General features: G+C 38.8%; 1 pseudogene; it reads right to left on the minus strand.

The window, feature by feature from the left end:
- Positions 1-5,207: 5,207 nt before the first annotated feature.
- LOC137202711 (large ribosomal subunit protein eL18-like) lies at positions 5,208-16,633 on the minus strand (annotated as a pseudogene).
- Between the last annotated feature and the right edge of the window lie 1,585 nt (positions 16,634-18,218).

Genomic DNA, 18,218 nt, shown 5'->3' on the forward strand with positions numbered 1-18,218 from the left:
GTGGCCTGCAGCTGTCAAACTATCCCATGAATAAAGAATCTTTTAAATTCACCGATAAAGGCAGATCTAAAGCCACATTCTCCAATCAGCTTTAACAGTAATAAAGCTGTTGGTTTGATCTCCATCTGTCTATCTCTTCTGTCTCTAAATTGGTTCTGAATTCAACTGGGAAAGAGGGATGTCATGTATTGGCTGCTCTACACACCTAACATATGTCTTCCCTATCAAATGTAGTTGATAAATATTAACTAATGACAAAGTCATAGAATGTAAATTCTATGAGAGCAGAGCCCTTGCTTGTGTTATTCACTGCCATTTTTCTGGTACATAAAAAAATACCTGTTGAGTGGCTGAAGTTACAGCTTCTTTAGCTCAGATCGCAAAGATTCTCACATTTCAGAAGAAAGCATTTGGGGCATTTCATTTTTTTTCTCACTAACACCTGAAAGATTGATGAAAGATGGTCTCAATGTAAATGAAAGGACTGGAACCACGGCAGAATTGTTGAATTTTTCACAGGAGAGATTGACAGTCTGGTGTGTCACGGATTGGAATTGAGGCTTATCTAAGGCTTCTTCTCTGGCCCGGGACCACAGGACTGGGAAATCTCAAAGGATGGAAAAGGAACAAAGAGCACTGACATGGGCCAGTGATAAAGGCTGGTCCTAAGGAACACAAGGAGGGGATTTGAGGGTGTGAAGGGTAGATTCTAAAGTAGATAAGGAGCTCACACAATGCTGGGTATGAAGCAACGGAAGAGAATGTCTCTGAGCCACTGCCCCCAGCAGGATGTGTAGACTGACAGAGAATAGGGTGGCACAGGACACTGGGAAAGATGTTTTCAGAGCAGGAAGCCATTCCTGATGCCAACGGCAGTGGACTTTAAAATCTACACACTCTGATCCTGTCTGCCAAAGAGACAGGAACTGGCTGTGAGAGCTGTAGCAGGACAGACTACTCTGAGCCAGAAACAAGTGAAGAGGGCGAGTGCCTAAAACTCTACCTACTGGGGCTTCCCTGGTGGTGCAGTGGTTGAGAGTCCGCCTGCCGATGCAGGGGACGCGGGTTCGTGCTCTGGTCTGGGAAGATCCCACATGCCGCGGAGTGGCTGGGCCCATGAGCCATGGCTGCTGAGCCTGCGCGTCCGGAGCCTGTGCTCCGCAACAGGAGAGGCCACAACCGTGAGAGGCCTGCGTACTGCAGAAAAAAAACCAAAAAAAAACAAAAAAAAACTCTACCTACTGGAGGGGAGGAAAGCCTGCCAGAAAACTCAGAAAGGGGACACTTAAGAGAACTACAGGCAGCTGCAAATGAAAAGACTGAGAATTGATCCTAGAGACCTCAAAACAAAAAAGACAATCCCACAGCACAAGAGTGTAGAACTGGGGCAACACACGGTGAAGAAGATTCAAGACCAGAAGCTATTCTTTTGCTCATACGAGCTTAAGGTTCCTAAGAGGAATTGGTATGTTATCTCCACCATATAGTGTTTATAATTTGTTGTCCATAATTAGGCCTAAGAATAGCACAATGTATATAGCTCTCATTCCTGTGTATGAATTCAGGCATTCCCCAGAAATCTCTTAATGAAGTCCCGAGGCTACCTTTCGGGTACAGTCATATGTAGGACCCAACTATTAGTTAGTATTACGGTGCCTAGCATGGCTAAGAATGTGCAAACAGAAGTGCATCGTTCTGTTTTGATAAAGCACGTTACTTAAGTGACAGACTCCCGGGAGATCACGTGTCATGCCTGATTTCAGGCTCTGCAGTTAGAGCACCTGGGTTTGAACTCTGCCCAGCCACTTACTTGCGAGTTGTAAAAGCTTGGGTCAGTCACTCCTCATTTGTAACTTCAGTTTCCTCATCTGCATAAACGTACACATGGAGATTAGAAGGGTGTTTACAATATAGAGCTGTAGCAAGAATCCGATAAGGGGAGTCACATACATTAAATAAGTGTTTATATAAAATGAATTGATTACCTGTTTATATAAATTTCATGAGTTTTTCACGATAGATAATTCACATAAAACCCTTTGCACCGTGACTGGCATACGGCTAAGTTCACAGAAATGGTGAGATGTTACTGTTAATGGATCCTAAACGTGTGCTGAGTCCCTGCTGTGTACTTGAGTGACTGTCGAGAATGTGCTGAATATCCAGCTATTGCTATCCAGCCACCCTTTATATTTCATGTTTGGTCCAGCCTCTTTCAAAGCTGCGAATTTTCCTTTTCTCTACAGTATCACTGATTTTTTTCTTCCAAAGAGCATAAGCAGTATATGATTGGTCTACCTCTCGCAATCTACCTCTTCTCTTCCCTATTGAAATTTTAGTGACAGGTGACTTGGTAATATGATCAGTAATCCCTGGACCCCCTGCTTTTCCCATCCTTGTATTATTCAAGGGCTCTGATTCCCATCGCCTCTTTCCATCCCCTTTCCCCCCTTCCTTCTTTCTTCATGTATTTCTAAGCCTCTGTTATGTACACTGTATGTTGCTAGAAGCTGTGGAAAATCCCAAGAAGCACCCTCACATGTACACACACACACACACCATGTTCTCAAGCATTTAGAATCTATTTGAGGAGACAAGACATAAAAAGTTAAATATAAGACTTGAATGGCAACGCAAGACATTATTGTAAGATATGTACCAAAGCTGTTTATAATATGTGATCAGTGATAGTCCTTACAAACCTAGCATATCGCACCGTCAATCTCTGTTGTAAGTAATTTAGAGTCTCGGATTCCTTCTTGAACACAGAGATGGCTTTACTCTATAGATCATGAAGATGTAGAAATCATCTAATTCCAGTGATGCTAGATGAACTTAAAACCTTAAGCTGGAAGAAGTTAGAGATCCAGACGTCCACATAAAGGAAATTCAGTAGCAGTTATATTTTTGGAATTTGATGCAATTATTTGTTAGAGGGGCTCCTCGAAATCACCCCCAAATTCCTACTAGAGTGTGGATGAGCATAAAATATGAACAGAAAATTTGCCCACTAATGATATACAGAGAATTATTCCAAGTAGTGATGTTTTGATAAATGGAGCTATTGTATTTGGAAAATGTGCAATGAAACACAGATATTCAAGTAGGAGGAAAAACTTGGTAATGCTAAATGGACTGGGGTTATAACTGGTGACAAATTCATATGAACATGGAATGCGAGGGGGTGCAGAAAAGAAAGAATATGACTTTAGACTAAACAAAGAAATCACATTATGCGTCAAGGGAAACAGGCAAGTCTGTTGACATCTCCTTGGTGAAACACTTTTGGAATAATACACATGATCTCGGGATTTCAGCACAAGGAAGACGTTGAAAAACGTACGAAATTCCGATGTGAAAAGCACAAGTGGTTATGAGGACCTGCCAGATTGATTTATGAGGTGTGCCTGGTACAGTCACCACCTAAATCTGTGCACACATGTGAGCATCTCATACAGAAACCCAATGATTATCAAAACAATTATAGTCTTCTCTCTCTGTTCTCTTGTCAAGGATAAGCTTTTGTTGGCTTAAGATCCCTTGCCTTGAAAATGAGATTATTTTAAAATTTGTCATCAGGCAGGCCCTATCCGGGAAATAAAAATACGTGCAATTCACATACAAGTGTCAAATTCAAACTCAGTTGTAATGAGCTAAAGAGACTATAGTTCTAAAAACAAATGGTTCTAGAGGCAACAGAAATGAAAAATAACCTTAGCTGATGGATAACTAGTAGTTGTTGCTAGACTTAGCCTTTGCCAATAACCCAAGTGGGAGAGGAGAGGTAATAGAATGCAGAAAGAAATGAAAAACAAGCAAACGAGGCTGAAGGGTGAGACGTGCGCATTCAGTGACATAGTTTCTTAGGAAAGATGAGAGAGCTTGAGCTAATTTAATGATCAACAGGAAGGTGTTAAAATTATCTGGTTCACTTAAAAAAAGATAACTCTATTGTAAGCCATAAATTACTGAAATTATTATACCAGTATATAAGGAAAACACGAATGTTTTAAATATAGGATAAAAATAGTCCTTGTTGGAGATACTGTTTACTCAAAAGGCTGACTCTGCATATATAAATGTTACAAAAGAAATCACTTTAAATTCCTTATGTAGTCAACTGGCATTTTATAGTGAACTGCAAAAAAAGTCAACAGCAAATGCAAAGAATTTTAGAAAACATATATCTCAGAAATGATTGCCTTTTACTTATAAATGCACTTTAGAATATATTCGGCATGAATTGTTTTCTGTTTGGAAATAATTGCCTATAAGTGGTATAAAGAAAAGGAAAGTTATGGGCAAACACACAACTTGTAAAACTAAAGTATGTTAATGATTGTGATTCCACATATGCTTGATTTTAGGGGAAGTGTTTTGAAATTCATGTAGAGCACTGAAAAAAAGTTATAGCACAAATGATTCAAGATGAGGTCAAGCAAATTATAAATCAAAACATAAGTGTACCTCACAGTACATTTATTTTCAACACAGTCACAAAATAACCTGTTTAGCCGCTGAAACAAAGCTTAAACATGAAAAAATTTATTTTAGAATTAACATCTTTTGAAAAAGTCAAAATTAGCTCCATCTGTACAAAAACCTCCCACTGCTGACCATTGTTTATTGAATCAAATGAACAATTTTCAGCTTATAGGCAACTCAGTTATCTATTCCAGGCTGCTCCACAGTATAGATGACTCAACCTATTTTTCCTGTTTCATTAATTCATGACTTATAACTTAATAGTTGGTTACTTCTTCGTGAAGTGAACAGAATAATTTTAAGCACCTTCCTAATCAGAAAGAAATTCTTTCAGGTTCTTAGAAAATATCTCATATGTTTCTTCTTGACTAGTTTTTGCCCTTCAGATGTCTACGCAGGCCGTGTAGGTAACATAAGTAGATACAGTGGATCTGGAGGGGACCAGACACATGGGAAAGGACACACCTGTCTGAGGGTGAGCCTCTGCACAATTCCTGGTTGCTAGCTCTTCCAGTTCTTTAAGAGGAGCCCGAAGTCTAACTCTTATGTGAAATTTCCAACTTTTGAAAGTGGGAATTGATTTTTAAAAAAAAAATACTATGTAAACTCCAAAAGAGAATCAACAGTTTCCAGGCTAAATATGGTCCTTGGGCTTTCATCATTTTTTTTTTTTTCTTTTTTCAGCATCTGAAATCTTCTTCATAACAATGCAGGATCTGGAGTTAGTTTTTGTAGCCACGGCTGGCCTGTTGGCCTTTGGGCCCTTGGAGCATATGTGGCCGTGTGGGGTTCCTGGGGCCTTACCGAGATGCCTGGACACCTGTCGGCCGTTTCAAGGACTGGAGAGGAGGACAGGGCCACAGCCCTTGGGAGGGGGGCGTCCAGGGCCAGCTGGTCAAGGGGGAGGATCTTGCCCCTGGCCTTGGGGATGTGGCTCTGGTGCGGCCGCCTGCCCGCAGTGTCCTGGCCAGGACACTTCATCTTCCGGATCATCTGGTAAAGGGACAGAGGCGGCTGGTGGGTGCGACACACAAACAGCCTCTTCAGGCCAACCTGGTTGAAGGTGGAGTCAGTTTGTCCAGAAGCCTGTACAGATTGGCCAACAGCCTTAAGGAGATGTCCTGGCTCTTGGGCTTGTCAACGAAAATAATCAATAAACAATCAATAATAAGAATAGAAAAGAGTTTTATATGAGCCAAACTGAGGACTATCCTGGAAGCCCCCTTCCCAGATTAGTCTGAGAAACCGCTCTGGAGAAGCAGGGTTTTCAGCACGGTTTTATATCTTGTCAGAACAAAGAACATTAAACAAGTGAGGGTTAGGACTTCCCTGGTGGTGTAGTGGTTAAGAATCCACCTACCAATGCAGGGGACACGGGTTTGAGCCCTGATCCGGGAAGATCCCACATGCCAGGGAGCAACTAAGCCTGTGCGCCACAACTACTGAGCCTGCGCTCTAGAGCCTGTGCTCCGCAACAAGAAAAGCCACCGCAATGAGAAGCCTGTGCACTGCAATGAAGACCCAATGCAGCCAAAAATAAATAAATAAATTTATTAAACAAACAAACAAGTCAGGGTTACATTTCTTCAAGTTTTCAAAAAAAAAAAAAGCAACACAAAACAACATACACAGTGAGTCAGCATGGCTGTGGCATCTGGGAAGGGAGTCTTATCGTCAAAGGAGGACCAGCATTGGTGTCCCAGGAAGAGGGCATTTAGTCTTTACTTTTAACATGGACATTCTTTACTTCTGGTCAATGTGCCCTTTTTCTTTAATAATTAAAGCAGAGGTATAATGTGTGTTTGATAGGCCACCAACAGGCTATCTTAGTTAGCATAAAATTCAAGTTAACGCATGTATGAGCCAGAATGACTTCCCTATATCTCAGTATGCGAACATTTCTTTTATCAGGCTCCTCGTGTCAAACCTTTCCGTCCTTGTTATGGGGATGTCAACTCCATGACGGCGCCCTGTCCTTGGCCAGGTCCCGAAAGAGAGAGCAGAGCCAGGGTGGGCGGGGAAAGCCTTCAGCCAGTGGCATCTTGGTCCTTGAACTTTTGGTTTTAACCGCTATGGCAAACTCTAAACCAACTAACTCCCAACCTCCAATTCAATTTTCTGCCCTTGTGTCTTTGTTCACACCAGTTCATGGACAGCCGTCTTCCCTTTTTTCTCTCCAATTCACTCTGAAACTTCCCCTGATCCTCTTCTTTATGAAATATTCCTTCTTTTTCTCCAGATCTCTTTTTTATCCTCTGGATCCATGTAATAGTAAACCCTTTCCTACACCAAAGTGTTCCTTGTGTCTTATTCATTTATATATGTGTTTTATTCTTCCTGCTAACAGTATGAAATCCTTGAAGGCAGAGATTATTTTGCTAATGCCTGACACTTAGACCTTCAGTAAGTGCTTGTAGAACTGAAATGAATTGGATATGGAAGATATGACTTACAGGTGCACTGTGGGCAGTGTTTTTCATGGATACTCTTTTTTGAGCTGAACCATGTACAGTTAACATTTACAAGGCTAAAGTCTAGGAAAAAAATCAGTTAAATCATTTTTCTTTAACAGATGGTGCATCTGTGTTTCCTAATGCAATATCCTGACTCTGTATCATTGTCACAATTAAGTAATAGTTGCCTGCACAACCTTTGGTAAAAAAGAATCTCTCCTCTATGTGGAGTTTAAGGTAATGTCCCAATCCTGATGAATAAATGCTCCTGCATTTGACTCAGTGTGGGCTCTTTCTGGTAGATTTCCTTTTTTGACCCCAAACAATCGATGAAGTCCTTCTTGGTTTCAGTTTGTGAAGGTAGGTAGTTTAGAGCAAACCAGGCCTATGTGGTTAAATTCTGATCCTGGGACCCAGAACACAGAATTTTCTGGCTTTCTGGTCACTCACAGCTTGGCCTAATGCTTGAGTTAGTACTGGGGGGACTCAGCAGAGCTTGAGGAGTGTTGATGGATTTTTTTTTTTTCACTCACTTGAGCGCTAAGTACATTTATCCATAGAATAATGATAAGAATTAGAAATTGTTATCATTCCTACTTCTTTCTGTTTGATCTATATGAAGTGCACTGTTTACAGGACAGTTGGGTGTGTGGTAGAAAGATCATTAAAAGAGACCAGCTGTTTGAAAAGCAAGGAGGTTACCTGAGCACCCCAGGACTAGTTTTCTCATGTGTAAGATAAAAAAATGATATGCCTGCCTCTTAGAGTAATCCTCATTTCAGGATTAAATGAAATAATGTATGTGAAAACAACTTTGTGAACATGCTTTCCAAGTGTTCACCGCTGTTTATTTGAAGAACTTACGCACTGTTCCTTTGGTGGTTGATATCTAATTTCTTGGGAACCCTTTTGAGTCAACAAACAATGGCAGGACCAAATCAGGCCAAACCCACTGGTTTACTTATTGTCTAAGACTGCTTCACTCAAGCATGGCGACGTTGAGTAGTGACAGCAGAAACCTTAGGTCCCATAAAGCAAAAAATATTTAATGTCTAGTTCTTTGCAGACAAAGTTTGCCTACTTCTGCATAGTTTTTCACTTGCACGAGATAGTCAGACATTTGGCTTCAAGTCTGAACTTGAAGAGTGCCCCACCTAGACCTTCTTAGGTTTACTGTTTATTTTTCCTGTGGTCACAGGGTAGGAATGAAAACACCTGTGGGATTTGGGACCAGAACAATAATTACTTCTCAGTCTTATCTGCTGAAGCCAGAAGAAAACATCTGCTTTTTTAATTTTGCGGAGAAGGGCGGAATTAAAACTCTCTGGGGAATTCCTCTGTATCTCTGGCACAGAGAAGGAAGGGTGGAAGGCAGGTGAGAACATTTCTGGTGTAACAATGCAAACTTAACACAAATCACATTAGCTGAGGGTGAAGCCTGGGCTTTAAAGTTTAAACCTAAATAGGTCTCATTGCTGTTCTTGAACCAGTGGATATATGTTGGCAAAAGTCCCACTAATTCTTCGATTTGTTTAATAAAAGTCATTTAAAAAAAAATCAAATGGATCACTGGGCAGAAATTTGACCAGAAGCACCTTCCAAGTGATAATTAGCTAGCCAATTTTTTTCTGAGTTTTATGTTACCATAAATATTCATGACACATTCCCCATCAAATTGTAAGTTCTTCAGGAAACACTGTTATCAGTTTAAGAACATGAATCAGACTGATAAAGCTAATTGGTTAGGCTTCTTTTTTCTCCTTCATTTTAAATAAAGCTGTCCAAGGTTCCCAGGGTAATGAAGAGCTTTGTTGTTATGACAACTGCTTATTCCTTTCCCTTTGAAGGAGCTTGTGATGTGATAGGCAACACATCAGGAATAATTAAAACAAATGATAAGCGAGACACATCCGCTTAGAGGAATAAACCAGCACAAACTTAAACCATTTTACTGGTTTTCAATTACTGTTTTCATCGCAGGAAATTCACATCATTTGAGCTGGTCATTTGTGCCAATTTCCATCATTTCTTGATCCAAAAATCTTGTCAGTCAGGGAGGATTTAGTTATATACGGAGACCTTTTTTGCCCAGTGCTTTTCACTGTCTAACTTACTCTTCTCCAAATAGTCTGAAACACCAGAAGTGATGGTTTATCAGGGCAAAGGGGCACACTTGAAAATAATTCTGAAAGCTCACATGATTTACGTGCTCTGATTTCTTCAAGGAAAGGGTGGTTGTAGTACTATGGCTTTAGAGCTAACTTCCTAGAACCATAACACAGCTTTCACTTGTTGCTTTGTGCCAAGTTCTTTCACATCCCTTTCTCCTTTAACTTTTACTTGTTGATATCATGTCCATTTCACAGCAGAGGACTCCAATCCCCCAAAGTCCAAGGGACACGCTCAAGGTAGCTGAAAATAATTAGGCGAGAATTCAAACTCAAGTCTTTTGACTCTAGTTGCTTTTTATAAGATGCTAAACTGAAGGAAAACATTGATTTGAATAATTAAAATATAATGCTCTACTGAGGTGGACTATTACTCGTACTCCAATTCCTCCTTATTTCTTTGCTAACCACTTCGACTAGCTAGCCTAATGCATTCTTCCCCCAACTCCTGGGCATGCACCATTGGGGGGTTATAAAAATTTTAGGGATAAAACACAGATTCTTTTCTTTTTAAAAAATTAATGAGAGACTAGGATATAAAGTGTCAGGGTTTCTTCACACGTATGAGGGTTTTATGTATGGTTTTATGACTTTTTTTCATTTTATATATTCTCGTGTATACTTGGTTGTAAGTCATGGTCTAAAAAGCTTGAAAGTCACTTCTCTATACTATTTTTGTTCACCTCTTAATTCTCTAATTTTATTTCACTTCTCTTTTTCTGCCTTTTTTTGATGCTGATAGACATGAAATGCACTGTTAAATATTTGTCTTTAATAAATGGTAACTGCAAAATCAGACTTGGCTACCTCTCTCTAAAATAGTAAGAAAACAGAGAAAGCTGTCCTTCTTACATGAAATTTAAGACTCCGTTTTTCCATTATGAGAGTCGGGGAACTAAAACCTCAATGAAAAAAAAAAAAGATGCTGCAGCCCTCTAAGTTAAATGCTATACATATATTGACAAGATTTTCTTCCATACTTTCTGCGAACCTCTTCAGTTTTACTGTAGGTTTCCTGGCTTAATTGCTACTCTTCTTGGAAGGAGCCACAGAGGATTGGGAAGGAATTTATATGAGAAGAGTGAATATGAAAGTGTATTGGAGAGATGTAAACATAGGCTAGACTTCTATAAAGTATTCTTGCCAAAAATATTTCACCCAAATTCATGAAGCCGCTAGACCTAATCTGTAGAGTAGAGGAAATACAGGGGATGGAGGCACAAGTTAAGGGACACCATAGAGAAACAGACAAATTCAGAGTGTGTGTTGCTTTAAAGGCAAATTTGTCTAGACTGTCTTAAAAGGAAAGGTCATGGAGGGCAAAAGAGTGGGCTTAGGTACTGGATTAAAAGAGACTAAAGAGACAGTTAACAACCAAATGTAATAAGAGAGAATTGATTGACTACTGCATAGAAAATGAATTTATAAAAGTCATTTTTTGCATAATTGAGGAAAAGTAAATATGGGCTGGATATTAGATATTATGGAATTGTTAATTTTCTTAAGTGTGATTATATTATGGTTATGTAATTGAATGGCTTTATTCTTAGGACATGCATGGTGAAGTATTTAAAAATGAGGTGTCATGTCCATAATTTGTAATTTACTTCTTAATAATTCATTTATCTGTCTATCATCTATCTACCAATCCTGCATCTATCAAAAGAGAGAGAGGTAGATTGAGCAAGTGTGGTCAAATATTTACAGCTAGTAAATCTAGGTTAATGATATATGGATTTTTAAAAATACAGTCATAACTTGTCTCTAGGCTTAAAAAGTTTTCAAAATAAGAAGTCAGGAGAGCAAAAAATACATATGGTATGATTCCATTTATATAAATTTCAAAAATAGACAAAACCAATTTATGGTGTTAGACATCAGGATGTAGGTTGCCTCTGGGAAGGACTGAAAGGATTATGATTGGGAAGGGACAGAAGTGGATTGAGGTCTAGGACTATTCTACTCCTTAACTTGGGAAGTGCTTATGTGGGTATGTTCCCATTGAGACAGATCACTGAGCTGCATATTTTGTATATGCCTGTGCTTAAAGAAGTAAAAAGACAGAGTAGATAATTAACATTCGAGAGTAGTTTATTTCTGCTGGGGTTGAAGGGACTGATTTTTCAGTGTGAGAAAAGGGAAAGTAAAAGGCTGGACTTACATCAAAGGCCATGTCTGAGTTTGGGCAAGGCCTTCAGAAATCTCTTGAGTTTGGGGAAATGGGGGCTTAAGCTAATTTGTATAGTTTCTGCATGTGACTAATTAAAAAATATTTTGCTGTTAAAATTGCTTAGATGTAAAAAAAATTACAGTAATTAAAAATTATTGCTTCAGATGTTGAATTTGAAAGCCTGCTGTACCATATATGGTTGTCATACTGCTGTAAGTTCATTATTATACAGTTGTGTTGTAGCTATTTCTGTAAGATTTTTACAACAAGATCCAAAATACTATGTATTTTTTATGCTAAGAGAGTATGTGCTTATCTTCCAAAGGTAATGGTACTGCCAGGCAGAATGGAATCTGGTTTATGGGCAAAAATGGCTATTTCTCAGTTGGTATTTCTCTAAGCTTTTAACTTTGGATTAGGAAGAGAATCAATAATTCTCCCCACTTTCTACTACTTCTCTCCTATCATGGGTGGTTGCAGGTTTCCTGGATGATGGTTTAGAACTCATTCATATATTGGGGCATTTGCTACCCATAGGGGGTTATGAATCAAAAAAGTACTGCTAAGCTCCTACGGTGGTGTAAGATGGTCTTAACTGATGTTATGGTGATTCTTATGTATCACGACAGTTTCTGGGAAGTAAAACCATCCACTCTGACCTGGGTGCTGTTTATTTTTCTTCTGATATATTCATCTCTTCTTTCATTCACTTATTCAACAGCGTCTTTCACTTGAATGTACATTTCATGAGGGTAGGGACTTCATCTGTCTTGTGCATTGCTGAATCCCTAGTACCCAGTAGCTGGCACATGGGAGGTGCTTCAAAACTATCTGTTGAAATAATGAATGGATGAATGTGCTTTAAGAACCTAACATATGTTCAAAGCAGGCATGGAACAGAGAGGAGAATTGGAGGTTGAGACTTAGTATGAGCAGAACAGTGGACTCCTCTGCCTGTCTTAAGGGATTTCAGCTCAGAGTTTTATCTCCTCAACTCTTATATTAGTTAAGGTATTGCTGGCTGCCATAACAGGAAACTCCCAAGTCTTAGGGGCTTATGATATCAAACATTTATTTTTTACTTAAGTAACATCCAAACTTTGTGTTTGGTACCAGCTGAAGTGGAGGGTGGGGAAAGCAGGATCCGTGGAACACAGTTATTCTGAGATCTGGGACCATGGAGGCTCTGACATGCACAACCCAGGCATCCGAGCTCACTCTGACCAGTGATATTCAGCTGGTGGAAGAGAGAGGATGGAGAAGACACACGTGTTTCTTAACGATCTTGGCTTGAAGTGATATCTACCACTTCTGCTCACGTTCCGTTGACAAGAACTAATCACACCCTTCTTTATCCCCTTCTCCAGATGCAATGGGGGCTGAGCAGGTATAGCTTCACAGGCTAATGACCTGTGCAGCGCAGGGCCTCATGCCTAGAAGGGTGCCGTGCTGGGTTTAATGCTCTGTTATCATTATCTTGAAATTATTGATAATTTTTTAAAAGTGGGGTCAGCATTTTTATTTTACACCAGGCCACACAAATTATTTACTGGGGCCTGAGGCTGAGAAATGTACTCTTTGACAGGGCAGCCCCTTCCCAACAATTGCTCTACATTATGGAAGGGAATCATAAATATTTGGTGGACAGCTAGCTATCTCTGCCAGCCCTAAGCGTTGTTTCCAAGTTTGAAGCAAATAAGGGTCCATGTGATATTTTAAAAATCCAGTATTTAAGAATCCCCAGTAACCAAGTGAAAAGAATCAAAAAAGTACTGCTAAGCTTAAAGCTTTTTTAAATGATAGAATGCCACTAGCTTGGCTAGGAAAAATTTACAGCAAGGGCATATCTTAATAGAATGGGCATCTGTGGAAAAGCAACATGGCACAGATATATGTGACAACTGTAACCACATGCCAGTTCTAGTATTTTGGATTCAAAAAATATTTAATAAGTATATAGTAAGTGTCAGCCATTCATCTATGGTTGGAAAACCACAGCTAAGATGGACCAAAAAGAAAAAATCCCTGCCAATAAATTTATATTTGGTGCCATTCTTTTATATGTATATATATATATGTATGTATATACGTGTATGTATAAGAGAATGGCATTAAATATATATTTTATATATTTAATTGTATATATTTAATTGAAGTATAGTTGATTTACAGTATTGTGTTAGTTTCAGGTGTACAACAAAGTGATTCAGTTATACATGTATATTTTTTTCAGATGATTTTCCATTATAGGTTATTACAAAATACTGAACGTAATTCCCTGTACTATACAGTAAATCCTTGTTGCTTATCTATTTTATGTATAGTAGTTTGTATCTGTTAATTTCATACTCCTAATTTATCCCTCCACCCCTCCCTTTCCCTTTTGATAGCCATAAATTTGTTTTCTATGTCTGTGTGTCTGTTTCTGTTTTGTAAATAAGTTCATTTGTGTCATATTTTAGATTTCACATATAAGTGATATCATATGATATTTGTCTTTCCCTGTCTGACTTACTTTACTTAGTATGATAACCTCTAGGTCAATCCATGTGGCTGCATATGGCAATATTTCATTCTTTTTTATGGCTAAGTAATATTTCATCATATATATATATATCTCACATCTTCTTAAACCAGTCGTCTGATGATGGGCACTTGGGTTGTTTCCATGTCTTAAATGCCATTCTTTTATATTTCACAAACAGCTTTATAGAAGTATAATTGGCACAATAAGCTTCATATATATAAAGCATATAGTTTAACTTTAAAGTAGTGCAATTTAGCATACGTAATACCTGTGGAATCCCCTTCCCACCCCATTCAGTCTCCAAACAACCATTTATCTGCTTTCTACCAATATGGATTAGTTTGTATTTTCTAGCAGTTTACATATATGTACTATTTTTTGTCTGACTTCTTTTTCTCAACATAATTATTTTGATATTCATCCATGTTGTTGCATGTATCAGTAGTTCATTTCTTGTACTGCTGAGTAGAATTCCATCATATGGATATACCAACTTGTTTATCCATTCATTTGTCGTTAGACATTTGAACTGTTTCCAGTTACTGACAATTACAAATAAAGCTGCAGTGAACATTTGTGTACAAGTACTTCTGTGGACTTAGGCTTTCATATATCTTAAGTAATACCTAGAAATGAAATGGCTGGTAGGTGTATGTTTAACTTCTTAAGGAATGGCTAAACTGTTCTTCAAAGTGGTTGTACCATTTTACGTTCCTGCCAGCAGTGCATAAGGGTTACAGTTGCTCTACACCATTAGTATTTTTTAAAATTTAATTTTTTTCTACAGCAGATTACCATCAGTATTTTTAATTTTAGAGATTTTAATAGGTGTGTAATGGTATTTCATTGTGGTTTTAATTTGCATTTCCTGAACTACTAATGATGTTTAAAATCTGTTCAATACATTTTTCTTATTTTTGTTTTAAATGCAAATGATCTCTTAGGGAGCATTGTATAATAAGAAAAAAGTTTTTATATTATCCACATAGTTTCTAAAATATTATTTCAGCTTTTGCATTTAAAAAATATTTGCCTTCATTTTTGAAGTACATTTTTACAGGATATAAAATTGTAGGTTGACGGTTTCATTCTTCCAGTACCTTAAACTTGGCAGCTCCACTGTCTTCTCATGTCTTATTTCCAGTGAGAAGTCTGTTATCCTCCTTATCTTTGCTCTTCTGTACATAACGTGTCTTTTTTTCCTCTGGCTGCTTTAAATTTTTTTCTTTTTATGACTGGTTTTAAGCATCCCAATTGTGATGTTCCTTGGTGTAGTTTTCTTCATGGGTATTGTGCTTGGGGTTTGTTGAGATTCTAAGACTTGTGGGTTTATAGTTTTCATCTAATTAGGAAAAAATTTGATCATTATACCCTTAAGTATTTTATCTGCCCCGTCTCTTTCATGGATACCAATTACATGTATATTAAGCCACCTGAAGACGTTCCACAACTCATGGAAGATCTGCTCCTTTTTTTCCAGTCTTTTTTCTTTCTGTGTTTCTTTTTGGATAGTTTCCAGTTCTTTGTCTGAAAATTCAGTACTGTTTTCAGCTACAGCATCTGATCTATTATCATCCCCATATGGTACATTTTTCATCTCAGGGATTATAGTTTTCACGTCCAGAAGTTTGATTTGCATTTTTTATATATTTTCATGTTTCTGCTTAACATGTTCAATCTTTCGTCATAGTGAACATAGGAAATACAGTTGTCATAACTGCTTCAATGTTCTGGTCTATTACTAATCCTGTCACCTGTGTCATTTCTGGGCAGAATTCCATTATGGGGTATAATTCTTTTATACTCCAGGGCGATCCACTGTAGATCTTCAGAGCTCTGTCTGCAGCTCTCTCCTCTCTGGTTACCCTTCTTTGTGAATTCTAGCTGCCTTGGCCTATGTGGACTTCCAGCTTCCTTTCCTCAACTCAGGCGCACCTCAGGGTTCTACCTGGGGTCTCCTCTTCTGCGCTACAACCTGGGAACTCTCCCCAACTAGGAAACTGGGACAATTGTTAGGCTCACCTCATTTCTTTCTTGTCTCTCAGTGATGGTTACCTTTAATTTTCTGGTGTCCAATTTCTTGAAAACCTCTTTTTAAAATATATTTTGTCTTTTTTTTAGTTGTTTCAGGCAGGAGGCTAAGTCTGGTCACTGTTATTCATCTTGGCTAGAAGTGGATATCTCTATGACATACTTTTTTTTTAAAAAATTGTATAATGGACTATAGTTGATTAACAATGCTATGTTAGTTTCAGGTGTACAGCAAAGTGATTCAGTTATACATGTACATGTATCTTTTCTTTTTCAAATTCTTTTCCCATTTAGGTTATTACAGAGTATTGAGCAAAGTTCCCAGTGCTATACAGTAGGTCCTTGTTGGTTATCTGTTTTAAATGTAGCAGTGTGTACATGTCAATCCCAAACTCCCAAGAGTTTGGTAGACATTCTTGACTACCTCTTAGAATCTCCCAGCCACCACCAACACCAGCACACACCAAAAAGGCCCTGTCAGAGAATTGAATCGTAGTGAAGAATATAAATTTCTTGTACACAATTGGTGCTCAATAAGTATTGCACAGGTAAGCGAATGAGGTACTGGAAGGGATACCTCTGAGAAGAAATACAAGGGAGGAGGAGAAGCAGAGTTGTATTTACCTTCGTCATACCACACCCTGGTGGTGGGGATAACGGAGATGAAGCCTTCAGTTACATCGTTTGTTGGGTATTGAAGGTTCAGAAAGCAACAGTGGCAGGTGTAGGTGCCAGGGGAATGAAGCTTTGCTACGTAGCAGAATGGGAACACTTCAGTTCCTCGTGCTAATGTCGTCATAGGGATAAAAGCAAATACATTTTAGCAGATGCTAAAAAAACAGTGGGGTGAAATTGATAGTGTCTACAGTATGAAATATCTTTGGATGGAGATATACAGTTTGTGAAATAATGTCGTAGCACTTCCAAGTCTCTTGCTGCCCTGATCCCACCCTGAAATTTCTCTTTCCTCACCAGTGAAACGACATATTGCATAAATGCCTTGATGTTTGGGGAGCACCCAGTGTATCCATGCAGAACATTATCTTAGCTGTGTGTAACGAGGAATCCTGCGGCCTGAAAAAATGGGAGACTGCTGTGCCTGCTAGCATTACTATTATTCTCCACATAGAGCTGGGAGCTATTTCGAGTTTAGAAAAAATAAAAAACATGGACTAAGCCCACTGAGTATAATATAATTCTTGAAATACAAACTGTCCTACACTTTTCTTTTAAATCCAGTTAAGTACCTGAAAAGCTTTAAGGAGGGATTTTAATGACTTAATGCAAGAGCTGTGCACAGAATTAGCATGTCTGAAATTTTTTTCTTTCTCCTTTAAACTATTGAAGAAAGGACTGTAAAGAATTTCTGAGGTTGGGATATGTGGCTTATTGACATCAAAACCATGTACCACAGGGGCAGTTTAGACAAAGTGAATGTGGCTTCGTTGTTAGCCCTTAGGGAGAGGCTTCCTCTCCACCAACTTTCAGAGCACAACCCCTGTCGCTGAGTTGGCGACACAGAGGATGAACCTACGTCCATGGTTTCTGTCTAGTGGACGATAAACACTAAATCCCCTTGTCACTGATTTGTTTTTGTGAAATTGTGTGATCGCATTGACCTCTCAACATGCAAATATTCCTAGGAGAGGTACCACTATCAGATCATTTCTTCTCTTTCACGAAAGAGACTGGTCAACATGAAAGGCCTGAGGACGTTGGGAAAGGAAGGAATAATAGAAGGGATGCAGAAAAAGAAAGCAGGACCCAAGGATGTACTTCCAATTTCAGAATTTTACTAAGGAGCAGTAATGTCTTCACTCATTCATCCATTCATGTATTCAAGCCAACAAGATTTTACTGAGTGTAAACACATAATTTATTATTTTCTGTCCTTCCTCATACTTAAAAGGATTTTTGTGTTTATGATACACACCCAGTTCCTAGTGTGGACATGACATAGACCCAAAGGCCACAGAAAAACAGTTTATAGAAAAATGTAAACAAAAAGGCCAATCATATATCAAAGTGTAAAGTGCTATATAAATGAAGGTATTATAAGTTATGACAGGCACCGTTCAGAGGAAAGGAGAACTCTAAAAAGAAAGGGGAGGGGCTTCCCTGGTGACGCAGTGGTTGAGAGTCCGCCTGCGGATGCAGGGGACATGGGTTCGTGCCCCTGTCCGGGAAGATCCCACATGCCGCGGAGCGGCTGGGCCCGTGAGCCATGGCCGCTAGGCCTGCACACGTGGAGCCTGTGCTCCGCAACCGGAGAGGCCACAGCAGTGAGAGGCCCGCATACCGCAAAAAAAAAAAAAAGAAAAAGAAAAAAGAAAAGGGATAGGGTTTGGTAAATAACTAGAAGTGGATATGGCCCCAAGATCTCC

The sequence above is a fragment of the Pseudorca crassidens genome, chromosome 11 (genome assembly GCF_039906515.1).
Source record: "Pseudorca crassidens isolate mPseCra1 chromosome 11, mPseCra1.hap1, whole genome shotgun sequence".
NCBI classification, from domain to species: domain Eukaryota; kingdom Metazoa; phylum Chordata; class Mammalia; order Artiodactyla; family Delphinidae; genus Pseudorca; species Pseudorca crassidens.